The sequence below is a fragment of the Gymnoscopelus braueri genome, assembly GCF_963280865.1.
Source record: "Gymnoscopelus braueri genome assembly, chromosome: 5".
Lineage (NCBI taxonomy): Eukaryota > Metazoa > Chordata > Actinopteri > Myctophiformes > Myctophidae > Gymnoscopelus > Gymnoscopelus braueri.
In genome coordinates, this window is record NC_137606.1 from 57,025,832 (window position 1) to 57,042,705 (window position 16,874).

Below are 16,874 nucleotides of genomic sequence, written 5' to 3' on the forward strand. Positions count from 1 at the left end.
GCAACCAGATTTCCAAAATGTTTTAATATTGTATAACTCCTGTGCTGTTAAAGCCCAGCTTTACTGTATATGCCAGCGTTATACTGGTGAAGTCTGACAAACTTAAATCTTGTAGGACACTGTCTTGTAAAGACAATTCACCCAAAGTACATCATTTTATAACGTTATACATTTTTCCACTCCGGTCAAACATGCATATGAAGGGATTCCATTCTAACCCATTCATGTCATTTTAGATTTTTATGGCTCTGACCATTATTTTATACTTTGGGCTGTTTAGGCAAAAATGGCAGATCTACAAGCTTGTGGCGTGGCAGTCGGTGCCACACCATGAGCTTGTATGAGCTGTACGAGCTTGTAGATCTGATATTTTCTTTTTTAAATCGTGAAAATGTGTGCAAATCTTTGAATGTTTTTTAAAGCAAAGATTTTTTAACTCAAAGCTTTACTTCTGGGGGATTCTACAAATGAACTCTAAATCCTAACAGTTTTTTTTGGGGAAAAACACGTTCTCTATGTTGCTATAATATCACTGGTTCCCAAACATTTTTCATGTCAAGTCAAATGTATTTGTCTGCGGACCCCCCCATCTCAAAATATTTTGTTCCAGGGACCCCCAGAAGCAAAGATTTGAGTTAAAAATGTAATATATATATTCAAAGATTTGCACCCATTTTCACGATTGTTTTTCAAAAAACCGCAGATCTGCAAGCTCATAGCGCGGCACTCGGTGGGGGGGGGGGGGGTCTCAGATGATTAGCTTAATGTGCAACATTGTTTTCTCACTCAACAACGGTAAACAAACCAAGTGTATAGAGGGTATCTGCACATTTATAAAGTGACAATTTGAGGAATTTTTTTTAATTGGCCAAATTGTCAAATATTACCCATATAACGCCTCGCACAATCGGCTATTTTCACAACATTTATCTGTGGGACAGAGTCAAACTAAATTTAATTCCTCAACTCATACAATTCCAAGTGCTTGTCAGGGTAGGGGGTCCCCAGTTCAAATATGGTTATTTTGGGGGGTCGCAGCCCTGAAACTACGTTTTGGAAACCCTTGGCCTACATAATGCCTGTGTCCAGTGTGCCAGCTGACAGAGTTTAAATACACAGCCTGATCTACAAGAATTTAGTATACATATATGCACTGATCCAGTGCACGTCATTCTGTGCACAGTCGCAAATTTGACATATGTGCGTCGGCGAGTCCCACGGTGGGCCGAACCGGTTGCAACCCGGAAAAACCCGGAAGCAGTCCCCACAACAAAATGTACCATTCTGTGCCTATCGGTACATAACTCAAACGGTGCTGAGTAGGCACAAGCGAACGTCTCAACATTCGGGACGGCAGCTCACTGGGTGGCAGTGGTGGAAAGTAACTAAGTACATTTACTTAAGTACTGTACTTAAGTACAATTTTGAGGTATTTGTACTTTATTTGAGTACTTCCAATTTCCAATACTTTTACTTCTACTCCACTACATCTCAGAGGCAAATATTGTACTTTTACTCCACTACATATACTTGAAAACTTTAGTTACTAGTTACTTTTCAGATATAAACTATGATATGATGAAACATACATTAACCACTTTAGCCCTATTTTATACCTAGGCTATTTGAAAATAGCCGATCTACAAGCTCACAACGCGTCGCGATGCGACGCGTTGTGAGCTTGTAGATCTGCTATTTTCAAATATTTAGTACTTTTACTTTTGGTACTTTAAGTACATTTTGATGCCAATACTTTTGTACTTTTACTCAAGTAAATTTTTTATTCCGGACTTTTACTTGTAACAGAGTATTTTTATATTGCAGTATTGGTACTTTTACTTAAGTAAATAATTTGAGTACTTCTTCCACCACTGCTGGGTGGTCCCTCATGTGGCGACAGTTCCCTTGAGACTGCGTGCCTCCGAAAGGATCACGATGGGGGAGATGCGAGGCGGCTATGCATGGATTTTCGGGTTTTCCAGTTGTCTATATGCACGGAATGACCACTCCGTGCAATGTATACAAAGTCGTGTGAGATCGGGTTGAAATGCAGTACATTTGGGGTTCAGTGTCTTGCTCAAGGACACGTTGACACTGACCCGGGGGCGAGGCGGGTATCGAACCGATGCATAGTCCACTCAAGAGCACTGAGCGTGATTCACATTTAAACACATTATAATAACACTGAAAGCAACAGAAAACGCACTCGTATACCTTTACACATTAAACAGCCACATGGATACATTATTGTAACGCTTTTCATTTAACACATTCAATCTGTGTCATTTTACGTTGTATCTATAACCATTATTTTATACTTTGGCTATTCAAAAATAGCAGATCTACAAGCTCATAGCGCGGCACCGAGTGCCGCGCTATGAGCTTGTAGATCTGCTATTTTTTTGCAAATTCTTTTTTTGCATTTGAATATATATACATATTTTTAAAGGAAACATTTTTTACTCAAATCTTTGCTTCTGGGGGGTCCCTGGAAAAAAATTATATTTTCAGATGGTGGTCCGTGGCAAAATTCATCTAATTTTGGGGGTCTTTCACATGAAAAAGTTTGAGAACCACTGATGTAGCAACATAATTATGTTTTTTAGATGCGTTCCTGAATTGAATGAGTTACTAGTGTAGTGTTTCATTTCTCCAGAATGGCCACAAGAGGGCGGCGTGTGACAACCTTTTAGCACAGCTCATCAGCTTACCTCAGTTACCAGGTCCTCATTGTGTGTGTATGTACACCAGTCATTCTACAAGTGGGCTCGGGGGACCCCCAGGGGTCCTTGAGGGGGGTTCCAGTGGGAAATCAGTCTAATCACTTTAACCCCTACTGTATGTATATAGGCTAGTTGAAAATAGCAGATCTACAAGCTTGTATTTAAAAAGAAAATCGTCTCTGACACACAATCTTTTCAGATGGGGGTCCGCGGCTAAATACAAGTAATTAATGTGGGGGTCCTTGATATGTTGTATTCCCATTAACCAAATCAAAATATTTAGTTCCAGGGACCCCCAGAAGCAAAGATTTTAGTTAAAAATGTTCGCTTTAAAAATATATATATATTCAAAGATTTGCACACATTTTAACGATTTTTCAAAAATAGCAGATCTACAAGCTCGTAGCGCGGCACTCTGTGCCGCGCTATGAGCTTGTATATCTGCTATTTTTTAATAGCTCAAAGTGTAAAATAATGCTTTTTAGCTCAAGTCTAAAAATGACACAGTTCCAGGTCTTAATGGGTTAAATTGCATTTGAAGACGGCGTGCGGGAGTTTTTTCCATTACGTTCAGTGTTGTAGTGCTGACTTGACAGGTGGTCATGCAGGAGTTTAACAATGTGTGGAATACGTGCACGCTGTATGCACACAGTGACCAGGCCTTTTTTAGTTTGATGGTAGATCAATTTTAGTCGTATACAGTAACGGTATAAGTACAAGTAGTTTGTTAGAAATTTACCATTTTTTGTTTAGTTTTTATTTTCGTGTGTGTGTGTGTGTGTGTGTGGGTGTGGGTGTGTGTGTGGGTGTGGTTTTACTTGACTAAATACCATACGATTTTTGTCAACTAAATATCTACAGTACAGTTGATTTAGTCGACTGATACTAATGTTGGCATGCCTTTAGTCATTTGTTTTAGCTCATGCTCATTTGATTTAGCTATTTTGTCTCATCTGTTTAAGGAAATAGGTAGCTGATATATTGCACTTTTACCTTAGCGCTAGGTATACTCTTAGTTGCTTGTTTTTGCAGAAAATGCACTAAAGACTTCTGGTGATTAGTAGTTTTCGTTCCCTACCTATGTTGAATACTTATTGTAAGTCGCTGTGTGTGTGTGTGTGTGTGTGTGTGTGTGTGTGTGTGTGTGTGTGTGTGTGTGTGTGTGTGTGTGTGTGTGTGTGTGTGTGTGTGTGTGTGTGTGTGTGTGTGTGTGTGTGTGTGTGTGTGTGTGTGTGAGCACAACGCTGATAATATGGCTTCTGAACCACATTTGATCTTTCACTCAAAAACGCTGAAACTCTAGTAATAGTAGTTTTCATTGTATATTGTTATATGCTGTAGCTACCTGTTCATGTTCACCTGTTTTAATGATTCCATGCAGACCAACGTGCTCTGTCTGGCACCATGTGACCAGGTGACTGTTTGTAGAGGCAGGGTGTTGAGGTGTTAACAAGCTGTCTATTGTTTCTTTAACCCATTAAGACCTGAGGCGATTCTTTAAAAAAAAATGATTTTTCAAAAATAGCAGATCTGCAAGCTCGTAGCGCGGCACTCGGTGCCGCGCTACGAGCTTGTCTATTTTTGAATAGCCAAAGAAATCTAAAGTGACACAGATGCGTTCCAGGTATTAATGGGTTAATCCAATAGGACCGCAAATCTTTGAATAATATATGTTTCGAAACAAACATTTTTAACACTGATCTGTGCTTCTGGGGGTCCCTGGAACAACATGGTTTGAGATGGGGGGTCCTCGGCCAAATAATTTTGGGGGTCCTTGACATGGACATACTGTTAGGATTTAGAAAGCTTTTTTAGGTATGTATTTGGGACTCCATCTCAAAACATGTTGTTCCAGGGACCCCCCCCAGAAGCAAAGACTTGAGTTACAAATATTCGCACAAATTCGCCACGATTTTAAATAGCACTCGGTGCCGCGCTATGAGCTTGTAGATCTGCAATTTTTTTAATAGCCAAAATAAATCTTAAAATGACACAGATGCGTTCCCGGTCTTAATGGGTTAAGTACCAACAACAACGCTGCATGCTAGACTACCACAGCGCTAGTACTGTATGTACAGTATTCACATCACCCAGGCGTTCACAGTCACACCGCTTGATCTGATGTAGCGGGGCACGCAGTGTCGCGGGCACGGCACGTATAATGCATCTGCCATATGCCAGTGCATCTGCGGATAGTGTGCGTGTAGGTCAAAAAAAGGTGGTCACATGCCATAGCGAGGCGTTGCAGACCACTACTACACCCCTGACTAGGTTGGGGGTCCTTGATATGAAAAAAGTTTGAGACGGCGTTCAATTTGACAGCACATTTTGATTTAGTTTTTTCATAGTCTCTTGAATAAAATTCCATTTAGCTTTAGTCATATAGTAGTCAGATTTTTTGGGCGGTGTACACCGCCCCTATAAGTGGGGTTCATTAGTATTAGTTCCTGCACTGTGATTGGCCCATTAGTAGACCCCTAGCTGTACTGTGATTGGCTGACTCTATTGGCTGACTCTATTCAGCACTGTGATTGGCTAGCGAGACACATGATGACATTAATACTCTATAAATAGGATTATGCACTTCGAAAAATCCATTTTTTTTGGAAGTGAGCTTCCATCACTGTGATGACCACACCGCCCACTTCACACTGGGTGTGATTTTTGGGCGGTGAAACCGCCCCTATAAGTGAGGTTTGGAAATTTGTACAATTATCTTGGGCAGTGAAACCGCCCCTATAAGTGAGGTTTGGAAATTTGTACAATTATCCTGCGCTGTGATTGGCCAATCACAATCTATTCAGGACTGTGATTGGCCAGTGTCACATGACACAAGTGCATAGCCCTATATAAGAAACCATAACTTTAAAAAAAACATAAATTTGTTTTTTTTAAAGTTATGGTTTCGTCCATCATAAAGAGTGTTTCAATAAATGTATTTATCTTTTGTACATGATTGGTTGACACCGCCCACTTCACACAGGGTGTGATTTTTTTTCTTTTAATCTAGTTTTACTTGACTAAATACCATACGATTTTAGTCAACTAAATCTACAGCTGATTTAGTCGACTGATGCTAATGTTGGCATGCCTTTAGTCATAGTCTTTAGTCTTCATAGCTTAGTTTTTAATCTAATTTTGGTCAGTGAATAAAGGTAGTCAACAAAAAACATTTTCATCATAATTTTAGTCTACCAAATGAACTCTGCCGTCCGTACACAACAGTTCATGTGACGTTGTCCCCTGGAAAGAGTGTCCTGGGTGAGACACTGTTTAGGTTGGTCCATCAGACAAACAAACACTGTTCTCTCATGATAGATTTCACAAGACAAGACACATAAAAGATCCACTAGTGACAGGTTGGGAAACGTCTCACTACGCTCGTGTGTTCAATGGAGCGTGTCGGAGAGCAAGAGAAAACATTACAGTGTGTGTGCGGTCACACCTCGCTGAACGGATGACGGAATGTTTCGTAAACAGCATTATCATCATAAATGACGTGTGACAAATCGAATGGCAAAAGACTAGTTTGCCTTCAGAACAACGTAATCATATTGATAACAATGCACAACCCAGTACATGTTGATGTGACCACATTGATTCTTTATTGAATTATTACAATAATGTTTTGCAGTCACGAAAGGTAAAACGTGTCTGTTATTAAAATCTGATCATGGATCTGATTCAATTTCTCTGCACATTATTTTCCCTGCAAAAATCAGACCGAGTGTGTGAGAGCAGCGTGCAAACCGTGTTAAACTGTGTTTACTGTGTCTGTCATGCATGCACACACACACACACACACACACACACACACACACACACACACACACACACAGTCTCTGTCATTGCATGCACGTAAACGGCAAACATAAATGTATTGTACAGTACAGAAAGTACAACATTTGCCTCAGAGATGTAGAGGAGTAGAAGTATAAAAGTCTCAAGAAGATACTATTAAAGTAATGCACTGTTAATGAAGTACAGTACTTGTAGTGCATGTACTCCATACAGCGGTGGTGTCGCATCGCGACGCGTCGTAAGCTTGTAGATCTGATATTTTCAAATATCGTAGTACTTTTACTTTCGGTACTTTAAGTATATTTTAATGCCAATACTTTTGTATTTTTACTCAAGTGACATTTTGAACACAGGCCTTTTACTTGTAACAGAGTGACAGAGAGAAGATATCTTGATTACCTTTTCCACCCCTGCCATACAGTACGTGTGTATGGACACAGAGAGAGAGAGAGAGCGAGAGAGAGAGAGAGAGAGCGAGAGAGAGAGAGAGAGCGGTCACTCAATCAGTGTCCCTTTGAGTAGCTCCAACATCAAAGGTTTCCGGTGACGTGGTCGTCTGGTGCACTTTTGCTCAGATGGTGTTTGAACATTAGAACATAACAATTCTAAAACATTAATTTCTATTCACCTTTTTTTTAAGCTGTGTAAACACAAATTGCGCAGGGCAAATATAACTTCACTATGCTAAGCATATTACTGAAACGTATACAAAGAAGTCACCGCTATAAGCTTGTAGATCTGCTATTGATACATGCATTTGAAGTGGTAAAGCTAGCAATATATTCAGAAGCATCATCCATACAATCTTAATAGTCTCTCATATTTCATATAAATGCAAAGGTTTTATATGAAAAAAGCCACAATCTGTGATTTCTTTCTTCGTATGAAGGACATTTTATATATTGTGTTAATTTTTTTTGTGTGTGGGGGTGGGGGTGGGGGGGGGGGCGCTCCTTTCATAATGTTTCACAAATTAGGACTTGAGGCCATACAAACATGTTCCGTGGTGAGATTGTATTTTTGCTTTAATCCATGCAAATACTGTATTATCGGTAAGACTGGTACATGATGGGTCTGGGCTGTAGCTGTGTTTCACTGCTTGGCTGGCTGCTTGTTAAAACAATGCCTTATCTGACTGCATCTCAACACACATGCGCGCACACACACACACACACACACACTCACACATGCACACACACACAGAGACCCCAGCGCAGGTTGTGCAACAGTTCCAGTTCCACTGAAGGGTAGGGGTGGAGGGGTGGAGGGACGCTTGTCAGGGTGTTTGTTTGTGCACCTGGAAGTGGTTTGTTTAGTGTGTTGGAGCACAGCTCTGTCAGCCTATGGAGACAGATGGAGGACAGGACCGTGGTTCTGTCAGACACACCAGTTAGTTAGTCAGTCAGTCAGTCACTTAGTTAGTTAGTTAGGCATGGAACCATTTATTGTAAATCCTTTTAAAATCCATTCAAACTGGTGGCAATTTAAAATCATTTAATACAAAAATGTATCGCGATGCACACAGCAGAGGACACAATCTAGACAAGACACAAAACAAAAAGAAGAAAATGCAGGATCTTTGTGAGAGAATTGATTAAAAAGAGTTTCAGTCATTGTATTGAAGAGAGGATAAGAGAAAAAAAATGTATTAAAAAAAAGAGAGAAGAAAACACTGGATTTAAGAGAAATGATAAAAATAAAAATAAATCTTTCATGTATCTGGAAAATAAATTTGTGTTGAAATAAATCGTGAAAAATCGTACAGTGAACATTACATTAAATTGCATTACATTAGTCATTTAGCAGACATTACATTATATTACATTACATTACAGTCATTTAGCAGACGCTTTTATCCAAAGTGCATTCAACATACTGTAGGTAGTAGTGATGTGCGGGTTGGGTTTTTTCATGACCCGCCCCGCCCCAACCCGCCACGGAACCCAACCCGCCTCAACCCGCCCCGCATATAAATCTATGGCTCAACCCGCCCCGCGACCCACGGTAGGAATATATATATATATATTATATAGCGCTCTTTTGAGTACCCAAAGTCCCTTTAAATGTCTACAGTAGCACAACATTGTCATGGGCTAAATAAACAAGCATGTTGTTCAAAATATATATATATATATTTTTTTCGTGTGAGAGCGGCTGACCCGCTCACCCGTAGCCCGCATAATTGCCTCTGAAATCCTGACTCGACCCACCCGCGCCGTGGGTTGACCCGCGGGTCCCGCGGGTTACGGGTCGACCCGCTCATCACTAGTAGGTAGAGAAGAAGACTATTAATCACCAGGGGCCAGTTGCACCACCTCATACTAAGTTCAAACTTAGCCTAGTTATAGCTTAAATGGCTTAAAAAACAACAACATTTAGACCAGGAAAGTATCTGTAATTTTTTTGATTTATTTGGCTATTTTTTAGAAAAATCGTGAACATTTGTGCAAATCTTTAAATATATATTCATTTTTTTTTTAAAACATTTGTAACATATTTTTGTTCCAGGGACTCCCAGAAGCAAAGATTTGAGTAAAAAAATGTTCGAGCTTGTAGATCTGCTATTTTTGAATAGCCAAATAAATCTAAAAATACCACTCTGATGCGTTCCCGGGCTTAATGTTGGGTTGACCACTGGAATCAGGGAGTCTTCAATGTCTTTCATTGCCAAACAATAGCTGATCTACAAGCTCACGGCTGTGTCATAACGGTGTAATGGTATGGTGTAGTTGGTCTACCTGTGTAGTCTCGCGTGGCCAGACTGTCGATTTTCAAATGTTTCTGTTCTCTGGGACTCAGAAGCTCTGATCATGATTAAAATATGAACCGGATGTGAAGCCTCGTCCCATTTCGTTTTTACAGTCGCGCAAATTTATCCTAATATAAATACAAATCATCTAAGTATTTCTCTGCTGTCCGGCAGAAACCAGCTAACTCCAAAATATTCATTTTGCAGGAAAAAGAAAAAAAAGTGGAGTTGGGAGGTTTTGTTCATCATTGATAAGGACAGCTGAATGGACCTCCAAGCTCTCAATGAGGTTGGAGGTCAAAAGGGGGTGGAGCCTGGAGTCAGCAAAACCAGCAGAATATAGCGGAACATTTAACACTTGCATGACTAAGCTATCAATATGACCGATTTTGAGAATTTAAAGTAGATTATCTTCTCTCATGAAGCTCTGAGAAAGTTCCCCTTTCATGACTTTTCCTAAATATTTGTTTCAAATCATCTCCGTTTTTTTTTTCTTCTGAAACGTATTATAAATATGAAATATATACCATATATACCATCCCAGCCGTTATATTTCGGCTAAATTGACCGCTCTCCCCCTCTCTCCCCCATGGAAGAGTAGTTCACACCTCGAGACCCCCCGCAGAGCGGCCCGTAGACAGCAGACTTGCTGCTGCGCAAAGAGTATGTTGCCATGTCTGCTTATTATAAGCGCAGACATGCAAAAGTGTCACCTTTCACCTTTTTGAACCCAAATAGGGCAATTGTGTGACACCTGACCCGAAAGAAAACAACATGTTGTCACCTTTTTCACCTCGGGGCTGTTTGCATGCCTGTAAGCGACTTTGGGCTTGTTTTTCACGTCTTTCTATTATTATTATTATTATTATTATTATTAAATAATTATTATTATTATTATTATTATTATTATTATTATTATTATTATTATTATTATTATTATTATTATTACAACAACAACATTATGTGGGCTCACTGACTCAGCAGAGTGCAATTGAGATGTTAATGGCTATTTAGAAGACAATGGAACCCCCCACTGTTTGGGGGAGAAAGTGTGAACTAGTCTGGAGCACAGAGGGGAGACAGTGGCCAATAGGATAGCCTCATTTGGGGATCAAAATTATCGTTTTTCAGGCAGTGTGGAGGATAATGAAACCTCAGCCATGCGAGTGTTAAGGATCCAATGGAGTTAGCTGGTTTTGTCAGAAGCACTTTTTAATACTTTTCATTGATTCAATATTTTTTTAATCAACACACAGACGTAAAGGGTGTTGAGTAGCACTGATTTATGGGAACAAAAATGCAAAAGCGTCAACATGGAGTTAGCTGGTTTCTGCCAGACAGCAAGCTTGCTGCTTAGCATGGAAATACAAAACATACAAAAATAAATAAAGATATTTTAAAAATATATTTTCGTGAACGGAAGTGCCAGCTTATTCCTCTTGGATCTGTGACGGTGTAGTTCCAGACTCTATAGAGATCGTGGAATATTTGTTCTGGCTACGCGAGACTATGTATTACCTGTGTAATGTGATAAGCAAGATTATTTCAAGTGCCTGGTTGGCTTATTGGGTGATATTATCTGTAATGCTGTAATGAACTCGTCATGTTAATGGTTATTACACTTTACGTTGTCGTTAGGCCGTTGAAGTGACCGTCCGTCCGTTTACAAGCTCACAACTCGCGTCGCGAGCTTGTAGATCTGCTATTTTCAAATAGCCTATGTATAAAATAGGGCTTAAGTGGTTAATGTATGTTTAACAATATAGTAATGTATATATAGATCTACAAAGTAACTACCGGTAGTAACTAAAGTTTTCAAATAATTGTAGTCGTGTAAAAGTACGGTATTTGCCTCTGAGATGTAGTGGAGTAGAAGTATTGCGAATTGGAAATACTCGAGTAGAGTAAAAAGTAACTCAAACTTGTACTCAAGTACATGTACTTAGTTACTTTCCAGCACTGCACACATGTGCCCGTGACGCACTGCCATCGTCTCCTTTTGTTCACGTGTGTGCGTGTGCATGTGTCTGTTTGTGTGTGTGTGTGCGTACAGTATGTATGCGTCCATGTGTGTACTTGTGTCCTGCATGGATCAAAGCTATGGGTGTCAGTCCCAGTTAAGTGTGTGTGTGTGTGATACTGGCCACCTTGCCCCTGTGTGCTGATGGAGTGTGTGTGTGTGTGTGTGTGTGTGTGTGTGCGCTGATGGGAGACTGTGTGTGTGTGCTGATGGAGAGTGTGTGTGTGTGTGTGTGTGTGTGCGCTGATGGAGACTGTGTGTGTGTGCTGATGGAGAGTGTGTGTGTGTGCTGATGGAGAGTGAGTGTGTGTGTGTGTGTGTGTGTGTGTGTGTGTGTGTGTGTGTGTGTGCTGATGGAGAGTGTGTGTGTGCGCTGATGGAGAGTGTGTGTGTGTGCTGATGGAGAGTGGGCCGCTGGTCCATGTCACGACGGCCCTGCGGCTCCGCTGGTGACAGGCGGACCGGGTCAACATCTCTGCTTTCACTTAACTGTACTCTGAGGAATCATCTGGAAACCAAAGCCTTTGAGCCATAAAGTGATATTTCTTTTGTTAAAATCAAGTGCTAAATCGCTCTATATTTCAATAGTAATCATGGCTATAGAGTGTTTGTTCAGTAACGGGAGTCTCCCTGTCTCTCTCTCTCTCTCTCTCTCTCTCTCTATCTTTAGTGTACCGAACATACATTTTCATTTTATCCAATCAGCAGAGAGAACTCATACAGGATAAATAAGTGACATTTGAAGTGATGACACAAATAAATGAGCAGACACAATTGGAACTGGAACACTAGTATTGAAGCTGATTAATTGGTTCTCTCTCCTGATTGGTGAAATTGGAAACCCACCTGAAATTGTATTTTTCCTTTACCCCGTTAAGGAACAAACCCTCATAGAGCATACATGGGCAACTGGCGGCCCGGGGGCCACATTCGGCCCCAACCTTCACTTAATGCGGCCCACAGGTTAATATCAGAATACTGATATATTATTGATTTCAGCTGTTATGATTCCAAACATGTAAACATGACCCGCTTTAATTACTTCAGTCTATATTATTAGTTTAATGACTAGTATTAACATTATATTGTCTTTTTTATGTCCAATGTATTTGTATTTAAGTTCATAAAGTTAACATGAGTATAACTAAATGCATTTGAAATTAAATAAAAAGGTTTTTTTCAGGATTCCAATTCAAAAATAGCAAATCTACAAGCTCAAATCGTGTCACGTTTTGAGCTTGTAGATCGGCTATTCTTTCTACTTTTGTGTGACATAGAAGGGCGAAGTACGGCATTACTTTATGAACAAAGTTTAAATATAGAGAGTGTCTGCCCGACTGTATATGAAACGTGTCCCTCTGGAGTGAGTGTGGAAATATAGTGGCCCTCTACATCATCACAGTTGCATCACCCCTGAGCTATAGTAATGATTACTATCACAATATAGAGCTTTAACTTTTCAACCAAAAACCAAGACTAATAGCATTTTATTTTAACCATAAATACACTGCCTTTTAATGATTCAATGGTCTTTACCACAGAGCAGGTTTGGACCTGCAGTGAGTTGTCAGTATATATAGTCTAGCATTCTATGAAGGGTTAACCTTTATGTGGTGCAAATAGAGACTGAGAGACCTGAGAGCTTATTGAGGTTCAAAGACTGACCTTCTCTTTAATGCTGGGTCTGCTGTACATCCCTGCTCTCACACACACACACACACACACACACACACACACACACACACACACACACACACACACACACACACACACACACACACACCAACTGTACCTCATCATCCACACTGCATTGCATCATCCACATGGACTCTGTAACACCGCGTGCGGACCCAAGGAAGCTCATGTTTCACGTGTGTGTGTGTGTGTGTGTGTGTGTGTGTGTGTGTGTGTGTGTGTGTGTGTGTGTGTGTGTGTGTGTGTGTGTGTGTGTGTGTGTGTGTGTGTGTGTGTGTGTGTGTGTGTGTGTGTGTGTGTGTGTGTGTGTGTGTGTGTGTGTGTGTGTGTGTGTGTGTGTGTGTGTGTGTGTGTGTGTGTGTGTGTGTGTGTGTGTGTGTGTGTGTGCGCGCGCAGTTTGATAGATGTCAGTGTGTAAAGTCCTGGAGCACTCCACTCGGTCTGAGTTCCTGCCACTTTGTTTGGGGTGTCCCGCAGGGCTGAGTCTTAGGCCCCGTCCTTTTGACTAAATATATATTAATAATGTCTCCTAATGACTGCCACGCCCATCTTCACACGGACAACACAGTCATATAATGTGTGAAGAATCTACATACAGGTTGTTTTAAATGCAAGTAAACCTGAATTAATGCTGTTCAGTAGGGCTGGAATCACTGATCTCCACAATGTATCCATAATAACCTCTTCAAGTGTCTCTGAATGGAGATACCTCTCATCTGGCTTGATGAGAAACTCTCATTTAACCCATTAAGACCAGGAACGCATCTGGACCCCCATCTCAAAATATGTTGTTCCAGGGACCCCACAGAAGCAAAGATTTGAGTTGCAAATGTTCGCTTTAAAATAATGTATATATTCAAAGATTTGCACACATATTCACGATTTTTCAAAAATAGCAGATCTACAAGCTCATGTGCCGAGCTATGAGCTTGTAGATCTGCTATTTTTTAATTGCCAAAGTATAAAATAATGGTTAAAGTAGTTACACAGATGCGTTCCCGGCCTTAATGATTTTGACATTTTGAAAATACAAATAAAAATTAAACTTTAAGTTTTACCCTAAGTACTTATACTTTTGCCACTGTAAGTACATACCAAACCTTTTGTACTTTTACTCAGACAAGTATACATTTTAATAGCTTTGACTTCTACTTTATCTACAAATGTGAGTACTACCGGTGACCGGAGTGAGGGAACAGCAACGCAGAAAAGCCACTGCCAACGGAACGAACACACACACACACACACACACACACACACACACACACACACACACACACACACACACACACACACACACACACACACACACACACACACAGGCCCACTGCTTTGTCTCAGTTTGTGAACTCATGAGGTCTCATGAACTCACATTTCTTTCATTTTACATGGCCGTTCTAATTATTTATTTTGTACAGTGACCACATGTGTTTCTCTGCTGGTTACAGGCTTACAACCAACCTTGAAAGTTTCAATCAAAACCAAGCGGAGCTTTTGCCCCATGCTGTTTGAATAGTGTCATTTGCTTACACTCTGTGACTCACGCACACACACACACACACACACACATGCACACACGCACACACCGTACAATTTTGAGGTACTTTCACTTTACTGGAGTATTTCCAATCGTCTATACTTTTACTTCTACTCCACTACATCTCGGAGGCAATTATTGTACTTTTTCCTCCACTACAATTATTTGAAAACTTTAGTTACTTTGCTGATATAAATTATTACTTTATGAAACATACATTAACCACTTCAGCCCTATTTAATACTTAGACTATTTGAAAATAGCAGATCTACAAGCTCACAACGCGTCGCGTCGCGACGCGTTGTGAGCTTGTAGATCTTGCTATTTTCAAACATTTTGTACTTTTTATTGTTGGTACTTTAAGTACATTTTGATACCAATACCTTTTTACTCAAGTGCATTTTGAATTCCGGACTTTAACTTCTAACAGAGTATTTCTACATTGCATTATTGATACTTTTACTTAAGTAAAACATTTGAGTACCTTTTCCACCACACACACACACACACACACACAGACACACACACAGACACACACACAGACACACACAGACACACACAGACACACACACACACACACACACACACACACACACACACACACACACACACACACACACACACACACACACACACACACACACACACACACACAGCAGGCTGTGGACCTGGCTTCATAACGTCAGTATCAGGCTGCTGTCCAACATGTTATCTTTTGAGGAAATGGGAAAAAATGAACCTGTCTTCCATTGGATCCAATATTTAGTCACATGCTCTTTTTTTATGCTTTTCATTGGTTCAATGTTGATAAAACCCAGACAGACGTGATAAAAAAAACAGTAAAAAAATATCTGATCTACAAGATCACAACGCGAGCTTGTAGATCAGCTATTTTCGCTACTTTTGTGTTGCACGGTAGTATGACGAAGCAGGATAATTGACGAGCTCATAGCTCACAAGCTGTCTCACCGAGTGCCGCGCTGTGAGCTTGTAGATCAGCTATTTTTTTGAAAAATCTTGAATATGAGTGCAAATCTTTGACACCATATATATATTTTTTGAAAGCGAACATTTGTAACTCAAATCTTTGCTTCTGAGGGGTCCCTGGAACAACACATTTTGAGATGGGGGTCCACGGCCAATTACAAATCATTTTGGGTGGTCCTTGACATGAAAAAGTTAGAGAACCACTGATATTATAGCAAATTACGTTTTTTCAAAAAACTATTAGGATTTAGAAGACATTTGTAGAATCCCCCAGAAGCAAAGATTTGAGTAAAAAAAATTTGCTTTAAAAAAAAAAGCTAAAAATAGCCAAAGAAAAAAAAAAATGACACTGATGCGTTCCCGGTCATAATGGGTTAACACAGTAATTATGAAGATTATTTGAAATTATTTCGGTGCCGAAAACGGTCTGAACCGTGTTTTCACAGAGTAGCGCTTCGGTGCCGAAAACGGTCTGAACCGTGTTTTCACAGAGTAGCGCTTCGGTGCCGAAAACGGTCTGAACCGTGTTTTCAGTCGCTTTTTTCCACACAGGGGGGTCACAACTTTTTTCAACTTTTTACGCTGGGGAAAACGACTAATTTTGTATGCGCGATCGCTCCGCCATTGTGACCCGCGTGTTTCACGTGGATCGCTCGTCTCGCCGCGCAGCTCAACGGTGAGATTTCTGGCACCGAACGTAATATGTTATTCTAAAATTCTGGCACCGAATGTGTTAACACAATTATTTTTTTATCGTAGGTCTCCAACCCAAGATGGTTTCATATTTTTTATATATTTTTTAATCCAATGTTTGATCAAACTGACCCAACAGTGTCAACCCAACAGATGGGTTATGAAATTGACCCAGCGATGTAACGACTACATTGGGGAGGAAAAAAAGGTTAAAAAGTTACGTTCATATACTGTATAAATGCAGCATATAAAGGGATAATTCACCCCGAAAATGACTTTTTTTCCTATCTCTCCTATTTTTGAAAAGTCGAGAAAATGTGTGCAAATTAATATATTTATATTATTTTAAAGCGAACATTTGTAACTCAAATCTTCGCTTCTGGTGGGGGGGTCCCTGGAACTAAATATTTTGAGATGGGGGTCCGCGGCCAAATACACATCATTTTGGGGGTCCTTGACATGAAAAAGGTTTGAGAACCAGATATAGAAACATAGGTTTTTCGGAAAACTGTTAGGACTTTAGAAGACATAAGTAAGAATCGGCCTCAGGTCTTTGTGTGTGTGTGTGTGTGGGGGTGGGGGGGGGGGGGTGTTTGGTGTTCACATCCTCCTGTCCACATGTGCGGCCCGTCCCTCGTGTTGTCTGCTCATTTCCTCTGCTATCTCTGT

At 40.3% G+C, this 16,874-nt stretch overlaps 1 protein-coding gene across 1 annotated transcript in view; it reads left to right on the top strand.

Moving 5' to 3' along the window:
• Positions 1-16,874, top strand: part of blmh (bleomycin hydrolase) — an 85,256-nt gene that overhangs the window by 31,534 nt on the left and 36,848 nt on the right.